Source organism: Acinonyx jubatus, chromosome A3 (genome assembly GCF_027475565.1).
Source record: "Acinonyx jubatus isolate Ajub_Pintada_27869175 chromosome A3, VMU_Ajub_asm_v1.0, whole genome shotgun sequence".
NCBI lineage: Eukaryota > Metazoa > Chordata > Mammalia > Carnivora > Felidae > Acinonyx > Acinonyx jubatus.
In genome coordinates, this window is record NC_069388.1 from 83,990,706 (window position 1) to 83,996,482 (window position 5,777).

General features: G+C 40.4%; 1 long non-coding RNA gene across 1 annotated transcript in view; it reads right to left on the bottom strand.

Moving 5' to 3' along the window:
• Positions 1 to 155: 155 nt before the first annotated feature.
• The window catches only part of LOC106967696 (uncharacterized), a 56,728-nt gene continuing 51,106 nt past the window's right edge, over positions 156 to 5,777 (bottom strand). The window contains exon 4 of the long non-coding RNA XR_001428986.3: positions 156 to 4,283. This is a non-coding gene — a long non-coding RNA (uncharacterized LOC106967696). The remainder of the gene's footprint in view (positions 4,284 to 5,777) is intronic.

Below are 5,777 nucleotides of genomic sequence, written 5' to 3' on the forward strand. Positions count from 1 at the left end.
GTCTAGAGTTGGGAACAAAGGCTCATATGGTAGCTCATTTACCAGATTAAATGGAGTTCTATCTTTCAGATTAGGGGTCAAAAAACAACAAAAAATGGCCCGTGGGCTAAATTGAGCTTGCCTCCTGTTTTTATATGACTTGCAGGCTTACAATGTCTTTTTTACACTTTTTAAAAAAATTTTTTTTAACGTTTATTTATTTTTGAGACAGAGAGAGACAGAGCATGAACAGGGGAGGGGCAGAGAGAGAGGGAGACACAGAATCCGAAGCAGGCTCCAGGCTCTGAGCCGTCAGCACAGGCCCCACGCGGGGCTCGAACCCACGGACCATGAGATCACGACCTGAGCCGAAGTCGGCCGCCCAACCGACTGAGCCACCCAGGCGCCCCTTTTTTACACTTTTTAATAGTTGAAAAAGATCAGAAGAATGATACTTTGTGACACATGAAAATAATACAAAGCTCAATTAAAAAAATTTTTTTTAACATTTATTTATTTTTGAGACAGAGAGCATGAAAAGGGGAGGGTCAGAGAAAGAGGGAGACACAGAATCTGAAACAGGCTCCAGGCTCTGAGCTGTCAGCACAGAGACCAACGCGGGGCTCGAAACCACGGACCGCGAGATCACGACCTGAGCCGAAGTCGGAAGCCCAACCGACTGAGCCACCCAGGCGCCCCACAAAGCTCAATTTAAACGTGCACAAATAAAGTTTTATTGGAACACAACTACACTCGTTCATTTACATATTGTCAGTAGTGGCTTTTGTGCTACAACAGCAAAGTTGAGTAATTGTGACAGAGATTGTATGGCTCTCAGAACTGGAAACATTTACTGTCTGGCCTTTTACAGAAAAAGTGGACCATGCCCGGATTTAGATTTTCAAATGAAAGATAGATTTAATTTCGCGACTAAGCAGGAAAATCTGTTTATTAATTTAAAGATGCATGATCTCCTGATAAGTTTTAGAGAGGAATTAGAGAATTTGAGGTGCAGACCACAAATGAAATCTTGGAGACTGAGTGGGCATTTTTTAAGAAGGGTCAATGGTCCTCTCTGGGATAAGCAAATATAGGAAGTGTATGATCCTTGGGATATGTAGTTAGTCTGTCTGGTAGCATGTATTTAAAATTTGGGAGGTACTAGCTCATTGCTCTCCACAGAGACTTTTGCTAATTTCTATTTTCACTAACAGTATATGGGAGTGCCCTCATGTTCTCACCAATATGAAAATGGTTTTAAGTCTGAGGGCAACATATGGCACATTGTAATTGTTTTAAGTTGCATTTCTTTTATTACAACTGAGGTGGGCACTTTTTTCTTCATTAGTAATTTTCAGTTATTTTCTAAAATGCTTTCCCATATCTTTTGATCATTTTTTCTCTTGGATTTTCTTCTTCTTTTTAAATGTTTATTTATTTTTGAAAGAGAGAGAGAGGTTGAGAGAGGCAGAGAGAGAGGGGGACAGAGGACATGAAGCAGACCCTGAGCTGACAGCAGTGAGCCTGATGCAGGGCCCGAACTCACGAACCATGAGATCATGACCTGAGCCAAAGTCAGATGCTCAACCAACTGAGTCACCCAGGCACCCCTCGATTTCCTTCTTCTATTATATTTATAAGAGTTTGTCCTATGTTATGAATAGTAACTTTTTGTATTTTATACTTATTCCAAATATTTTTTCAGGTTGTCATTTATACTTTAACCTTAAAAAAAACTAATAATAGCTAGTATTTAGTAAGCACTTAGTATGTACCAGACACTCATCTAAGAGCTGTACATAGTTTACTTCATTTACTTCTCATAACAAGTTTATGAAGTGGGGACTATTATTACCCTAGTACTATAAACAAGGAAACTGAGTTACAAAGAAGCCAAGTAACTTGCCCAATCATGTGGCCAGGAAATAGTGGAGCTAGGATTAGAGCTCAGGCAGCTGGGTCCAGTGCCAGCCATGGTGCATCTGCCATGCCGGGGCACCAGGCTGGCCAGCAAGGCAAGACCTAGTTCAGGGCTGACCCAAATGGGCTATGGACCTGGGAAGGCTACTTAGGACGAGTCTACTTGAAAGGAGTCTGCATATTAGGGCATCATTCATGGTTCCTTAGGTTATCATGAAAAGAATTTTTCAAATTAAATTTTAACGATGTAACAAAATGAGGAATTAAGACACGATGCAAATAGACTCTCCCCTCCCCCCAAGCAGAAGCGTTAAGGCAGCTGTCCCAGATGTTCTACTGAGGGACAGCTCTGATGATGTATCTTTCACCATGTACATCTGTCCCTTAGACCCTGGAGAGATCGGAAAGTCCAACTTAGCAAATAGGGTTAGAGAAGGAGATAGGACAGGGTGAGAAGCTGATAATTAATCTTCCCCTTTCATTCCAGTTTTCAAACTGGCAGTGAGGGAAGACTGTCAACTACAAAAAGAGTATTTGGAGTATTTTATATTACACTGGACTAGACTTATATGATCATTAGACTGATTTAGATTTTTTTTTTAAGCTAAGAGTTCTTGGGAAATATGTGGAAACTGACCAAGATTTCATCCAATGGGCTCAGAAAGAATGGATTGTCAGAGTGAGAAGCACTGAGAAAAAGTAGGGGCTTTGTGATTGCACCGGACTGGGTCCAGCTTCTTCATGAATGCGTTCCCTTTGCAGCATCAACTCTCTCCACATCTGCTGAATTTTCTGTTTACTTGTTGTCCTTAAAAAGAGGGATCTATATATTTCAAAGTTAAAGTTGGGTTAAATTCTGTTCCTGTTCATATTATTTGAACCCAAATAAAGGAAGTAGGGAAAATTTAGATTTAATATTATTTTGTTTTGAGAGACCATTGGAGATATGCAGCTGTCTTTTTTGCTCACTCCGAAGTCAAATTTTCCTGGGATGAAAGGTACTATAAGAATGTTTCCAAGGTTTTGGTCAAATATGAGAATTAACAGGGGGACAAAATGAGATTTTTAAAAGTAATCTAGACACACATACATGAAAAAGATATGAAAAGAGGTTGTAATCATTTGGTCTGGAAATGGGACCTGACAGGGCAGAAGAGCATTTGCTTTAACTGGTAAGAGAAGGAAGACCAAAACACGTCATTGATTCAGACAGTTCCCTCTGCTGACCACTAGGTGTTGCTAAGCAGGCATCATGACCTATGGTGGGCAGAGGAGAAGCAGGAAAGGCAGCATCTAATCCATTCAGGGTACATGCAGCAGATCCAACAAATTTGGGCTGCTCTTGGTGGCAAGACATCTTTACTGAGTCCAGCACCTGGTACATGGCAAGCATTCAACACATATTTCTTGAAAAGAATTATTCAGAATGCAGAGGGTGCTTTTACATCGTGAGCATCCAAATAATTTGACATTTCTGTGTAAGGGTTCTTCAAGACCTCTTGTCATATTGAGACAAAGGGAGAAACATTATAAATTAGAAGTCACTTGATGAATTAAACAAAAGGAGACCAATTTATCCATGGAATCAGACTTGGTAAATCAGTGAACTGTGACCATTGCCTGTACAAATACAGACTTAGCAAAATACTTGTTTAAGTGCAGACATGGCAAACCATGCTTTTATTTGTCTCTGTTTTACTCAGGTGCCATTGATTCTTCCACTCCTACTTCCCCCAATTTTTGAATATTTTCTTACTGATTTTGGTGCAATGAGAAACTGATGGCAAACCATCTATAATTCTACATAATCTGCATCAGCATAAAATTGAAAAATAGAGGAGCAATGACTGTAGGTTAGATATAGAGCTGGAAGGAAGAAGGAGAGTGCATCAGGAGGCTTTGAGAAAACCCCAAGTACAGATCTTCTTCTTCCTGTTCCTAATTTTCCTGGTTCCTCAGATGCCTTCTGTGGATATCGGTGGGTTTTGCCTGCCTAGGGACCTTTCATTCTTCTTCTGTTAACAGTGCTTCAATTTTACTTTGGGGGATGAGCCCCTGCCCCATTGGGCACTGTCCTAATGGGCTGTCAGTTCACAGGCTCCCCCTTCAGGTAGCAGAGAGGTAAGCAGTAAGCCAAGCTACACCAATCAAAGGCCCCATCTCTGGGAACTTGTAGAGCCTGAAAACCACTGGAATTCTTTTAGTTTCGTGTCTCAAAGAGGTGGTTCATTAGTTCTTGCTTTGTGGAACCCCATAGCTGTCCTGGTTTGTGTTTTTCCAAAGACTTAGTCTTCATTTTTTTCTTCAAGTCTGTGAGCCACCCTATATTCTTCCAGTAAATTAGCTGGAGTTGGTTTCTGTTGACTGCAGCCAAAGAATGGTGACTGGTGGAATGAAGAAAAGGAGCTAGTAAAAAAATGATTACTTCCATAACCTCCATTAAACTTATCATTGAAAAAGATCAGCCCTAAGGTAATGGATACTCCCTGGAAATGAGGAATATAACGTTTATGGACACTTACTATGTTTCGGATACTTTTAAAAATACACATATTATCTTTTTATTTTTAATTAAAAACAAAACTTTTAGGTAGTCTCTACACCCAATGTAGGGCTCGAACTCACAACCCTGAGATCAGGACTTGCATCTCTACTAACTAAGCCAGTCTGGTGCCCCACGTATTATCTTACTTAATCTTCAGAATGACTCAGTTGAATAGATGTTACTATCCCCATTTTATAGATGAGAGCACTGAGGCATAGAGTGATTCAATAGCCTGCCCGTTTTCACATGGTCAAATTAACCTTCTTAAAGTTTGTTCTATGGAATACCAGTTTTTCTGAATTATATTAATTTCCTGGGGCTGCTTTAACAAAGTACCAAAAAGGGGGCTTAAAACAACCGAAATTTATTGTCTCACAGTTCGGAAGACTAGAAGTCTAAAATCAAGGTGTTGGTAGGACCATGCTCTCTATGACTACTCCAGGAGAGAGTCCTTGCTTGCCTCTTCCAGCTTCTGGTGTTTTCCAGCAATCCTTGGCATTCCCTGCCTTGTAGATGAATCACTGCCTCTGCTGTCACATGGCTGTCTTCTCTCTGTGTGTCTCACTCTTCTTATAAGAACATTAGTCATATTGGATCAAGGGTCCACCTACTCCAGATTGCTTCATCTCACCTCATTACATCTATGTCCAAATAAGGTCACATTCTAAGGCACTATGGGTTAGGACATCTTTTGGGGCAACACAATTCAAACCATAACATGAATGGTAATACAAATTGTTCAAAAAGGGATTCTGTGGCCAAATAAGCTTGGGAAACACAGGATTGAATATCATTACAGTAGGACTCTCTGCTGTAGTACTTTGGGAGGGTCTTTAATTTATTCATCTGAAGGGGAGTCATAAAGCTGGGACTATCATGGACGATTTCTCATACGTTTGCTTGTGGACTTCCTTTGACATGCCTACTGTGGATTAGTGTTCTGCGTGACACCCAGTTCTCAGACCAGATGGGAGGCAGCAGACTTAGTGAGATCCCTCCCTACTTTTCTGGTTCCACCTCTTAACCTGCTGTGTGACCTTGAGACAACCACTTTCTTCTCTGAGCCTGAGTTTCCTTATATGTAAGAAAAGGACAATAATATCATTTCCCTAGGGGTTTCTTACAAGAACTAAACAAAATGAGGTTTTCTTGTTCATCTACCTCTTCCTTTCACCAATTTTTTTCTCTTTAGAAGAATGGTTTTGTTTATGGTAACAAAAATTTACCTGGGGTAAATATTCAACCCAACTTCACTTTTAGTAAGTCTTCGATGTTAGCAAAGAATGGGTTATTTCTCTCTGCAGTTCCTCATTCTGGTCTTCCACTCCAGTGA